This window comes from Scomber scombrus, chromosome 13, assembly GCF_963691925.1.
Source record: "Scomber scombrus chromosome 13, fScoSco1.1, whole genome shotgun sequence".
NCBI classification, from domain to species: Eukaryota; Metazoa; Chordata; class Actinopteri; order Scombriformes; family Scombridae; genus Scomber; species Scomber scombrus.
In genome coordinates, this window is record NC_084982.1 from 16,834,900 (window position 1) to 16,848,613 (window position 13,714).

The following is a 13,714-nucleotide window of genomic DNA, read 5'->3' on the forward strand; positions in this document are numbered from 1 at the left end:
AGGAATCGGCCGCTGACTGTAGAACATGTGCTACCGCCTCTTGTCTGCCTAGACAATCATCTGGGACCCCTGACTGTGCTCCTCTTTGCTTCTTTGCCGCCGGCAGGCTTTTACACATCTGTGTGTGTGCACATAGATACACACTGATACTCCTTCCCTTGTGTCGAAGCCTGTTTGTTGAGTTAGGCTGTGGCTAAGTGCAAAAGCAGACCCTGTGCTGGCCGGCCGTTCTGTCTCTCTTTTTAACTCGCCATTTAATCTTGTTCTTTTTTTTGTTTTGTTTTTAAAGGAGTGGTGGAGGGTCCAGAGCGCTGAATGCCTTGCTCAGTGAAAAATGCTATTTCAAGACTTACAAGAGTTTGTTTTTGTCTTCAGCTCAACTTGTTTTTAAAGTATCAGCTCACAAGTAAAACCCCACCCATAGCAATCCTCACACTGGTTCCATAAATAATGGATATTTTGTCTGGTGTAATGAAGTGGTATTTATTAATTGCATTTTTGTAGGCTACATGTTTATTTTAAAACAATATGTTACAGAGAAGTTGATTTTCATTTCCTATCGTGCATTCCTGATGTGAGTTCAAGAGAAACTGTCAGCTAGATCCTCAAGAATGGCCAATGATTTCTGAGGTTTGAATCTATTTAATATGTGTAGTTTGCAGCATGAGAGGTTCACAGTGTTGGGGTATCAGTCACACTAAAGTCTTATTTAATTGACTTTGAAATAGCTTTGTTTCCTGGCACTCATTAAGTACTAATACACTGCTTTCCCTAACCATCTCCTCCTCTAAGCAGGTTTAAACTAATGCTTAAAATTATTTGCAAATGTTTGTATCAGGTCTGTTTGTATGCAACTTCACATAATGAATTCTCAAGAGGCTCACTTGAAACTCTTTAATTTCCCCTGCGAGGCCAAAGCTTCACCACATTAGTTAATAGAGGCCGATTAGCCTGCAGTGGTGTTGGCAGACAGTATCTGCTGACTAGTGTTACTGAGCAAGAGTCCTGCAAACAATACCACCGCAGCTGACTCTTTCTGTGTTATCTTCCAAGTCCTAGGAGTATAGTGAGCAGCCCTGCCGCTGCCTGGTCCGAAGGCTGCCTGACTTTGAATTGTGGGCGTATGTGGAATGCGGGGCTGGGAAAAGCCTGGGAGGGCTTTGAGACATTTTAGAACAGGCATATTATTCAGCTGCTCTCCTCATTTATGGGGAAGCACGCAGCCGTAGCTGGCAGAAAACCTCAGGAAGCTGGTGAAAGTGAAACGGACCTCGGCTTGTTGTCCGTTTGACAGACGAGAGCTGCGGTGGCTGCTATTCGTTTGTTTGTTTGCTTGATATAATACTGTTGTCTGCTATAAATTCCAGGGAGTGTTAACCTGCGAAGTCTAAAAGGTTATTTTTCTGAAGTTACACCCCAAGGTTTTGAGATAGTATGTTTGTAGGTTTATAGTTTAGCTTCAGGACGTGTTCTGTCTCTCTGAGGGACATGCAGCATGAGATTTTCCTCGAGGTGTCTGTGGTCAATCATCCTCATACAGAATCAGTCTTTGAGGCTAACCTCAGCTCACCTTATACCTACTGTATTTTTTTTTCTGTGCCCCGTTCTCCTCTGTCTGCCTGTCAGATTCCTCAGAGAGCGGCTCACTCGGGGGGTTTGACCACGGTTAATAATGCTTGAGGTTTTAGTGGGGAGGATATTGATCGAAGAGTTGAAGGGTGGGGAAGCAAAGCGAGAGGGTGAAAAAAAGAGTGATGCCAGGTGGCGATTGGGAGGATGGAGCAGATAGATGGAAGTGAAGGATAACAGAAGGAGGATAATAAGAGCTGCAGAGTGACACAGAAATGAAATGACAGAGTAGTTTTATTAAATTATTTATGTCAATAGTTTTAATTACTTGTAGGGCTGGACAATAAATCGATATTATATAGAAAATGTGATATTTTAGATATCGTCTTAGGTTTTGAATATTGTATATCGTGATATGGAATTAGGGTTGTTCTTTTCCTGCTTTTAAAGGCTGCATTACAGTAAAATGTAATTTTCTAAGCTTAACAGACTATTCTATTATCTGCCTTTATCCACTTAGTCATTATATCTGCATTACCAATGATTATTTATCAAAAATCTCATTGTGTAAATATTTTGTGAAAGCACCAATAGTCATCCCTACAATATTGTCAAAATATCGATATCGAGGTATTTTGTCTAAAACATTGTGATATTTGATTCTGCCAATATTGCCCAGTCCTAATTACTTGTTTCCAAAAAAGGAGAAAGACAAGAACATTCCTTAGAAGTATTTCTAATATTATTTATATAGATTCTCATTGATACAAATAAGATAGACAAAATATTACAAACACTGCTTAGTATAACACAACATAATTCAATAGCAGCACAAACTACAGCAGCTGAGTTTTAATTAATTTCATGAGAAAAGGCTTCAGTTTATTATTTTAAGGCCTTTATACTACATCCATTACTGTACATTGTGTATCAGTGTTGATAAAGAGATGTATTTCTTTACAGTGTAGACTTTCAGGTTATCCCATAGCTGGGATTGGTCTGTCAATGTCTCACTCTCAGCTCAGGTACAGTTTGTACCAATGATCTGAAGATGAGAAAGTTGCTCTCAAAGGAATGCTGAGAAGCTAGAAATCATCTCACTGTAAAATGAGCAGTGTGTAAAAAAAATCTCTGCTGCATGGTCGGATTACCTCCACCAGCAGGTGTTTGCACACGGTTTTTTTGACACTGTCATCATTAGAAGACTCAAATGTTAAACTGATACTCTGTTTTTTTTAGTTTTAGTATTGTGAAGGTTTCTGTGGAAACAGTTACTGTACAAGGCTCTGCACTGGACCAAGGGTATAGATAATGAATAGATGGATGGATAGATTGACTGGTGTGGTGTATTTACAGTAGATATACAATATGAATGCAGCTTCAGAGAGCTTCAGATAACTGTAGACGCCACTTACCACATTGTAGTAAAACCACAATTTAGCAAACAGTTTACACAAGTTTTAGGCACAATAAGCCATGCACAGCTAGGTCCCATTGCACAGCATTTGACTACATGTAATGAGCCTTGAGGTCACAGGGGACCACTGAATCTCACCACTCTCTCTGATCCTCTGGCCATTCAGCCCATTTGTGTACTTCCTGTCCTCAGATAAGGCCTTCAGAAGAGGCTTTATCCCAGCGCTAGGATGTGTGACTGAGCAGCCAAGCATCCCGAGCAGAGACAAGCATTATTTCCCCTAGGTTTCCTACCCTCGGCTTGCCCAGCCATGTTGTTTGTGAGCTATTTGGAGACCGTGCATGTGTATGTGAACATATATGTGCCTGCTCAGGCAAATGTGAAAGTAGATGATGTGTGTCCTGTGATTGCAGACTGGAATGTGTTTTGCGTTTGCAAGCAGAGCATAGTCACGGGTCAGCAAGTACCTCAGTCAGTCAGTCACACATTTCCTCCCTCCTTCTTTCTCTCTCTCCAGGAACTGGGCAGCTTGCCTGCAGAGGGGAGTGGTGAGGTTAACGCCATCCTCCAAAGAATCACTTTACTCCTTTCCTCATTGTCCTTCAGTATGTAGCGAGGCCCTTCTGATTAGCTGATGGGTCAGTGTGTGGATGTCTCTTTTTATAATGACGGCGTTGCTTACTCATTATCATTCAGAAGTCGGGGAAGGTTAAGGCATTAAAGGATGTTTTATGCTGATGCATAGAGGAAGCAATGATTTCCTCCCCTGCCCCCTTTGCACTGGATCTTTCTGGATACCTCAGATCCACTTCTGAGGTTTAAATGTAAGAATTAAAGTTAAGATCTATTACATAGATGCAGATCTCAGTGCTTATGATAGGTATCAAAGTGTCAGTCATTTATAGTAAGATAATTGATGTGATTCACACTGGTAAGAATGCCCCTATGGACTTTTCTTTGGAGGAAGCGAGCTACAACCCTCATCCATGACAGGCACTTAAAGCACTGCATCTTTCAGATGCCCTTGGAATGTCTCGGCATGCACCAAGTCAGGTCAAAAAAATCCCTGAAAGATGGTTTAGATTAATTGTAAAGAAAAGTTGTTCTTTCATGCTTGGAAAACACATATCTAGATGTCAACAAGATGTGTTTAGTGCTTGCTATGTGCGTTTGTGGTATTCGCTGACACATCTGAAAAATGTGTTTTATAGTACTGCTAGCATTCAACCTCTGTCACAGTTATGCGACAGGAGTTATACGCCAGTTACAGAACAGGTTTCTGGGATGAAAAAAGTCTCATGTTTCTGCTTGTCCAAGGGAACAGACTCAAGACCTTAACAAAACATATGACTTTAATTCCTAAATAAAATTTCACCTCTTGTTGTTTTGGTGGATAGGGTTTATTTGTTTCACCTTGGTGGTCCCAGTGTTTTCTCCGCAGGCTCCACTTCACTCAGCTGCCTGCTTCTTCCTACTTTATCCCACATAACAAACTGGGGGTCGGTGCTCCAGTTGGATCCACGTGGAGAGCCGGGGCTAGCTGGGAGGATATCAGGGAATAGTTGGCTGTGCTTGTAGCAGCAGGTCTGTCAAGGAGCTGAATGAAGTGGAGCCTGCAGAGGATGCACTGGGACAGTCAGGGTGAAACAGTATGTGAAGGAGCCGCTGAGTTCACCTGCAAAGATGGAAACACCTCCACTGACAGGATGTGCCACTCTTCGTTTTGGTTTATAACAGCGGTTGGCAACCTGCGTATTAGGTACATTACCACCACCTGCTCTGGAGTCTGGACCAGAGATTAAATCTGACTCCTACCCATTAATCCTGTCTGTCTAATAAACTCAAAGAAAACTACTGCTTAACCCACTTGGCAGGTTTATTTAAGTCTAATGTTGAGCTCCTGAACCACAGTCTTCCAAAGTTAACCCTCTTTCTTGATCATACTTAATACAGTCTATGATTGCATGCGTAATAGTTTCCTTAGCCAGGAGGAAAAAAATATGTGCACAGATATATATCGTTATTGGCCATTATATCAGCCAAAATGATTTGGAAGATATCGGCATATCGAATATTGGCAAAAGATCCACATATCATGCCTCCGTGTAATACACTGACTCTGCATACGTACCTCATACAACCCCACTTAAAAAAAGAGAAAAAGAACTATCCCTTTAAATTCAGTACTGCTCCCATTTGACTTATTGTGCTGGAATTAACCCAGACTCTGCTGTGACTGAATCTTTCATGTCACATGTTCTGTTTTCATCCATTCAAATGGTTGGTGAAGCAGTAAAGTCTCTTTGGATGAAGGGTTGACTGTGAGGTAACCTGTGTAAACAGTGTTATCAGGCTGACTGCAGGAGGAAGTGTCAGTCATCAGCTGAGCGATCAAACCTTGGCTATCCGTCGTGCTGGTATTTCCCACTACTGGATGCTGGACCCTGTTCCCTTTGTGAAACTCGGATATTAAAGGGGTCATGCACTGATAAGCATGTGTGTTTTATTACACACATGCACCAAATTTCATTGCTTTCTAGTGCAGGACCGAGAACGACAGTATGACAGTTTTGTTTCTTTTCTTTTTCGTTTAAGCATTAAAGAGATTTTGAACTGTACAGAACCCTAACCCTAACTCCTAATTTGATAAAACAAACAAACAAAAAACTTTATATGAAAAAAGTCCTTTTATTTTGATATGTAATTTTAAGTAGTGACATATATTTCAGTGGGACAATTACATTATTTATGTGGAAAATTGAACAATATAATTAAACCCAGCGGTTCCAGTCTGATTTTAAAGCCCTTCACAGCACTGAATCTGCACTTTTAAAAGTTTATAACGATTTTTTATTAGCTACTGACTCTGGCAACTCCACTATTCTTATGCTTTTAGATCTCACAGCTGCATTAGAAACAGTAGACCATATTATCCTCATCTCTCGCCTGGAGCATTGTGTTGATATTAAAGGTATTGGAGTGGTTCAGGTATTACGTGTCTGACATAAGTTTTTCTGTTAGCCTTGGTGTGTCCCTCAGTGTTCTCAGGCCAATTCTATGTTCCCTTTATTCCCCTTAAGGTCCATTCTTGGTAAAATATGAATTATTGTTCTACTGTTATGCAGACGACACTCAAATTTACCTGCTGATTTACCTAATGCAAACTCTTTAAAAAGATTGTTGGGCTGACTCAAGGAAATCAAATCTTGGATGGCCTCAATTTTTTTTTTACTTTCATGAGACTGCAGTCCTGATTTTTGGATCCAGTGATGCCTGTGATGCCCTTCATGTGGACATGTGTTACTTGGAGTTATATGTAAAACCCACTGTAAGAAATACAGGTGCGACAATGGACAGTGATTTCAGTGAGTGAAACTGAGGCTTTTATCTAAGGATACGTCCTTTTTTATCATTTAATGATTTTGGAAGGGTTATACAGGGGTGTGCGATATGACGATATTAGATTGTGAAGGATTAAAACGTGTTGACGATCTGACAAAGCAGAAAGATCGTAGAATTGTCTATAATGGAAAATTCTATATGTTGCAGTTCTATGCTGACGCACAGACGCATCAGAAGTTTCACGTCCACCTGACCAACCAGTCTCTCTGACGCTTGCAGTTGGTCCAGAATACTGCAGCCTGTTGTCACACAAGTGAGAGCATGTTCCCCCCATACTGGCCTCCCTTCACATACTCTCTGTATGTTTTAGGATGGATTTTAAGATTTTATTGTTTGTCTAAAAGCCTATAGCAAATCTACAACCTATCTCTCTGACCTTTTACAAACACACATCCCATCATGTCAGCTGCTTTCGGTTGTACCAAGGTCAAGGTTGCAGTCGTACCTCCCAAACTTGCCTTTGCATGTTAGGCTGGCCCCTATACTGCCTGTTTTAAAATCAAGTCTTAAAACACATCTTTATTCTTTGGCTTTCAACTCTGTATGAGAGTTGCTTATCTTTGTCTTTTTTTCTGTTCATTTGGTATTTGTGTTTTTCTTTACTTGTGTTTCCTTACTCTTTCTGAAAAAATATATTGAATCGTGATGCCAAAGCAGTGAGTCAAATGAGGCTGAAATTAATTTAGCCTGTCGTAACACCCCTATGCACCCCTAGGCCACTTGTTACTTTCCCTTTGAACTCTTGAGTCAGCTGGCCAGGTCAGCTTCAGATGTCCACTTTATAGCTTGCTAGCTTTGTCCACATGTTAAGGTCATACGTGACACACACAGCTGCAGGGCTTTTTAGCCTCAGTCAGGGGCCATCAGCTTCAAAAGAAGCAGTGGCCAGAGGTTGACCTTTTATTCCTCACAAACACAATTACACCTCCAAGCTGGAAGCTGCGTTGGTCTGAGTCCCCTCATACAGGAATGGGAATTAGCACCAGACACCAGATAAATATTGGTGAATTTGTGAAGTGGCTGGTTAATTTTCTCAACCTACCAGCCATGGTGGCCGTTCATTTAATGGAGTTGTTCTCAAATGACCCATGGACGGCAGCAGTGTGTCTTCGCTGTGTCTGGTCTGCCATACATTTCATCAGAAGTAGAAGAAGAAGAAAGATGGATAGTGCTTGTAATCTAATCTGACGGAATATTTTAACAACAACGTGGCGTTACATTGTGGGTGTTAAGAAATCAGCTGGTGTCAGTAGTACGCCGATGCAAGAGGCGACAACCCAGGGACCAAAACTTACAAGCTGACAGTGGGGAGTTACGTGACTGGCTAGTTTTTGATGAGAGTAGTCAATCAATGTTTCGCTTCTACTTTTCGGCATCGCGCTTTGGCCAGCAGCAAAACAAACAGCTGTAATGTGTGAACAAAATTTTTAATTGGTGGTTAGCAAGGACCATGAAGCCTTAAAATGCCACAAAAGAGGTGATTGACACAATGTGTGTGTGGTAGGTTGTTAAAAATAAAAATTACTTCAAATATCTCATTGTGATTATTTTGACTGATATTCAAATTGCAATATGGTTTGTGATATTAGAGGGAATGATAAGGTTTACATTGTTATTCTCACTTTCATTGAGAAACATATTAAAATGATGATGGTTTATTTTTGTGAGGATCTGCACCAAACAAATTAGTTGGTATTTTCTTCCAAAGCAAGAAAAATGATGGCTGGGGGAAGTTAATTTCCAAAACTGCTTTATAGCTTGTAAACTAAAGGCCACCATAGCCGCAGATGAACCGTGGCAGCTTTGCAGTGCCACCAAATTAAGCAAAGGTCAATGAGGTCACACCTGGCAGGCAGCCTGGCTTCATGACATCAGTTGTGTAGTATGTGGTGTATCAGTGTGTGTCTGAGGCTGAAATGGAGAGAGGCAGGGAAGCTGCTGAGGATTAATGTTATTGAATTCTGGTGGGAGAGATTAATGGAACAGTGGTTTCATTAGGATCAAGAGCATAAAACTGTATTACTGTATCCTCCACTTGAGAAAGCGGGAGTGGACTACAGTGATAGTATAGAGCTTCTTACAGTCCTCCCTCATATCTGTCCTATAGCTTATTCATGAATCATACAGCCTAGCCTAAACAAAAGACAGTTTCCATTTTCTCACTTCTTGCTCGAGGAGGTTGAGGTGGAGGTTGGAATTGTGAAAGATGAGACAAAGCAATGAAACTCCCTTCAGGACAGCGGCAACACAGACCCTAATTATTTTTTTTTTTAGAGCTCATCTGAGAAAGAGCTACATGACAGACATGAAGACTGATGGAAAGGCAAAGAAACACAAGAGGAGTGAAAGGACGCAGAGAGAGAGAGAGAGAGAGAGAAATGGGCAGAGAAATGAGCAATAAACTCTGTGTTCCTCCTACATTGTGTGCAGTTAAACGTGGCAGATCTCCAGCCTGCTTTTATCCTGATGTCATCTAACATATCTCTGACCTCAGCTAGCATCCTGCCTAGCAGCGTAACACCAAATGGTATGGCAGCCAGATGACTGATTTGTAAAACTATCCAATGATGTAGTGCTTTTTTTGTGTGTGTCTGTGGAACCATTCTCACCATACATGGTCACAGTAATTTGTTGTTGGGGAGGGGGGGACAAAAAACATTGTGTGTGTGTGTGTAGATTGTATCAGACCATCTGAGATCAGAAAATATTATTCAATTTTTCATCTTGAGGGAAATCCAATTTAGAAGGCCAGCAGAGCACCTCATGTGCAAACACGACTTGTACTTCTTCCACACATTGTGGGGACCCGATTAAACAAATATGCAGTTTCTGTGCACTCAGGCGTCTCAAGTGTCCTTAGATGAGCACAAACAGCACAGCGCCGTCTACGTTCTGTGATGTAAACATGAGTGTTATCAGTGGCAGTTACGTATTTAGTGTCTGCTGTCTGGTTTGTTCATGCACTTGTCTTTTTTTTCCCCTTCTTTTTCTTTTTTGCTGTGTTTGCCGTCTGAGCTGATAGTGGCGGCCTGGCCATGACTTCTGTGTATTGTTTCCTGTTGGAGACCTATATACACACAGATATACAGTCAGGCAGCAATTCAGGATTTTTTTCTTTATCAATGGCAGAAAATGTGGATAGCCTTTTCCCAAAAAGATGCAACTTAAAATGTCTAAAATGTTTTGTCCCAACTAAAAGTCCACAACCCAAAGATATTCAGTTTACTGTCATGGAAGCCAAACATATTTAAGAAGCTGTAACAAGTGAATCTAAACATATTTTCCGTTTAAAAAAAATTAAAAAATATTACTTTAATGGTAAAATACTCGTCGTTTTCGCTCACTTACTCTACTCTCCTTAATCTACTGTATCTTTGTTGTCTCACGCCAGTTTGTCTGTATATCTTCCTTCATCCTTTTCAAAACTCAATTTATTGCGCACACACTTATTTCCCCTCTGTCTCGACCCCCCCCCACCTTCTGGCACACCACTCCTTCTTCCTGCCTCCTGTCCTCCCTGCTCTCTCAGTCCAGTCCCATTCAACTCAAATTTCCTGTTGTACTAGATGAAAGGCGCAGCAGTTTTTCTGTACTCGCAGCACAGCGACTGTATCTCTGCACCACCGACCATTGGTCCTTTTAAGGAAATTTATCCAAAGGAGCTGCTGCTGCTACATCAGAGAACATGTTTAGCTGATGATTTATTGCGGTACCTCCTCCTTTATCTCAGCCCCTGAGTTTCACTTGGCCCGCACGTTGCACACTCTCATGACCTGAGTCAGCATCTGTGTTTATAGACTGCTTGGGAGTAGCGCTAGTCATCTTGGCCCAAATGTACTATTGTGTAGTTACTGCACAATAGAGAACTCTGGGAAATGTAGCTCCCTTTTTTTATAATACAATCACACCACACCTTGTTAAACAACCCAGACAGATGAAATGATCAAGTCTGTCAGTGAAGCTGCTAGACCGTGTCCTGAATCAGAGAGCTCATGTTTACATTACTAATCCTTCGAGCACAATGGATCTGTGTTAACCGTGTCACTCATTAGACCTGGACAGTGTGCTGGAGAGGAGATAATGCTGGCTGAGTGGCAACAACTCAGGTTTTAGCGACGTAAGCCGCATGCTATTTAGGCTATGTCAGTATATCATGAGAATCTGGGTGGATTAGGAATTAGGATTATGCTATTGTAAATCATATGTCCTCCTAGTGTAGGTGTATGCACTTATTTCTCTGTTATGATATTAACTGAATGCATGTGTCTGTACATTGATGTGTGCATTATACCTGCATGTGTCTGCATGAAGCTGATTGCATTTGCATGTGGAAGCACTGCATGTTTGCGTATAGGCACTTTTTATAAAACATTGACAGTGTGATGTCTGTTGCCCCGAGGCCTCGCAGCGAAGCGAGTGCTGATTCAACAGCAGCATGACTTTAAACTCACTTAGCTGGTTTCACTCTCTGCCATGAGCGGTGATACGAGGACTCCAGGACAAACACACAGCTGGGTTCGCCAGTTCACAAAAACAAACACACAACCCACATTGATATCTGTGAGTGAATGGACAGCTGCTTTGTGGGGGTTTTGGAAAAACCAGCGCACACCACTGAAACAGTGTATTCACAGAAAAACAGACACCCATACTGTATGTATGTGTGCTTATAGAAAAAAGGAAATGGTTTGTGAGTCACTGGTGTACATCAGGATCAGTGCAGGATGTGTTTTTGAAGGGAATTCAAGCGTGAAACAAAGGATTAGGGATTCTTATATGTGTATGTGAGAGAGAGAGAGAGAGAGAGACAGAGAAAGAGAGGGGGCGAGAGAGAATGGATCTCTGTGTGTTAATGCAGTCTGTCATTAAGAGTTGGGTTTTGTGCAGATGTGGCCCGGGGGTGAAAGAGGGATTGTCCTCTTTTAGTTGAAAAAGTTGAATAAAGCTACAAATCTGTTAGATGCAAAAGTGAGTTACCTTCCTTTTGTTAGTTTAGTAAAAACATTAAAAAAAGAGAGAGATATAGGGCACAACTTTGTTAGGTGTAGCTATTCTAATAACCAGAATAAGTGTTAGACTGCAGTATTTCCCACTGGCTGAGAATTTACTTGTGGTGGTGGGGGAGGCAACATGTGACCAATGTGCATGCGGAGACTCATGCAGTTTAGAGGGAGGATATTTTCTACAATTTACAGACCCCCCTTAAACACCTCACATGCACTTCTGGTAGCTGGCGGTGGCACACAGAGAAGCCTGTAGTCGACACTCAGTTACTGCAGCACGCAGCTCAGACAGATTTTATCTACCTGGGTGGATCGATTAGTTGATTGTTGGGGGTCTAATGAGTTGTCAGACTCATATTTCAAGCTCAAAATTACGAACATTCCCCCGTTCCAGCTTCTAAATTGTAATGATTTGCTTTTTTTGTCTTATGTACCAATAATGAATATATTTGGGGTTTGGACAAAACAAGCAATTTGATGACATCACCTGGAGTGAATTTAGGATGGAGTTGTGATAGACATTTTCATCCATTTTATGACATTTTATACACCAAACAACTTATTGATCAGTGATGAAAATAATTATTTGTAGCCCAAGTTTACACTAAAGCATAGTATTTGTGTAAAGTCATGTTTATTGTCTAGTTATTTTATGTTTCTCTTTGAATGAATGAGGTCTGTGAGTCTTTACCTGAATCTTTATAATTACTGTTGTTTGTGTGTCTGTACGCTGTGTGTGGTCCTGAACCGTGAACCGACAGTTTTCTTTGTAGTTCTCACCCCACGTTCTGCGTCTCTGTGTCCCAGTTACATGAAGGTGTTGCCCAGTGGATAACATGCGGAGAGACATGCAAGTTTACCTACAAGTGTATCAACTGGCTTGTTTACACTTCCCACAATGAGCTATACGTTGTGACGGCTGTGTGCGTGTGCGTGTGCGTGTGCGTGTGTGTGTGTGTGTGTGTGTGTGTGTGTGTGTGTGTGTGTGTGTGTGTGTGTGTGTGTGTGTGTGTGTGTGTGTGTGTGTGTGTGTGTGTGTGTGTGTGTGTGTGTGTGTGGCAGGTGGAGTGGCAGCTGAGAAATTGGAGGATTTCCTCTTTTTAGCAACGGCTGATTAGCCCCCACTCAATGCACCACCCATTCACAGACATGACAGATTTGAAACCAGGGATCAGTGATTTAACTTGTATGCTCTGTTTTTACGTTCTACAGTTAATAATTATGGTAAAATTTAAGTTCAGAAAACATATATTTAAATTTGCTGAAGTAGTTGAGTAGAAGTGTAAATAATGATGCAAGATATGCAGGAAATCAGCAAGACTATCATTCTAGACATTCAAGACTATCATTTTAGTGTTATTTGTAATTCCCTCATTTAATGACTTAATGTGAGCTGACTTCAAATCTCGAGCAGGCCTTTGTCTAATGATTGTTTGCACTTTGAATTAATCTATAGTTTTTTTTGGGAGGGGGGGGGTTTCTTCATCATCTTGCAAGAGCCTAAATAAATTTTTTTTTTAAATTTTGCCTGACAAACAATCTAAAAATCTTATATATACTCAATTTAAATTGAAATAAAATGTTGTAAAATCCTCACATTTGAGAAGCTGTAGCCACAAAATATAAACTAAAGGATTTACACTATTTTTTCAAGCTAGTCAGAAAATAAAAGGACAGACAACAACTTAAAAAAAGTCTATAACTTGGCTGTCTCTCAGCATTTAAACAGAGATGAAAAGCAATGAAAGAGAGAAGGAAAAACGGCTAATAGTGGGTTAAAATAAGGGAGAGGAAGGGAGGGAGGGAGGCAAGGCAATAGAAGTGTTTGTTTTCCACGTCAGTCCTGTCGGAGGGGATTACCCCCGTGGGAAAAAGACTCCTGTATCATCAAAGAGCAGACAGATACTGTACCACTGTCTGCTTTTTATATCTCTTCCTTTTTCTTTTTAAAAAAAATCTCATTTTCATTGTCGTCTAGCGTTAGCAGTCCAGTTGCTCATTATAGACTCGATTCACTCACAGATCAATTTCGCCTCCTGGCATGCTATTGTTTTTACACAAAGCTTTATGTGTGCTGTTTTCCAGGTCACAAACACACACGCACACATGTTCTCTCTTTTTCTTCTCTTCTCATGTTGATCTGGAGTCAATCAGGGTCACCTGACCTCCCATGGCCCCCCTCTGATTAGTAGCCCATATTATCTCACTCCATTAAACATTCCATGAACGGTTGAAATGGCAAGAAGTCAAGGGCCCAGCTGTCTCCTCTGTAGTCTAATCTACAGATCGTCATCATGCTCGTGCTGTGCCTCAGGTCAAAAAG

The 13,714-nt window shown here is 41.1% G+C and overlaps 1 protein-coding gene across 2 annotated transcripts in view; it reads left to right on the forward strand.

The window, feature by feature from the left end:
- dip2a (disco-interacting protein 2 homolog A) overlaps positions 1–13,714 on the forward strand; it is an 88,211-nt gene that overhangs the window by 18,774 nt on the left and 55,723 nt on the right. The gene's annotated exons all lie outside the window — the stretch shown is intronic.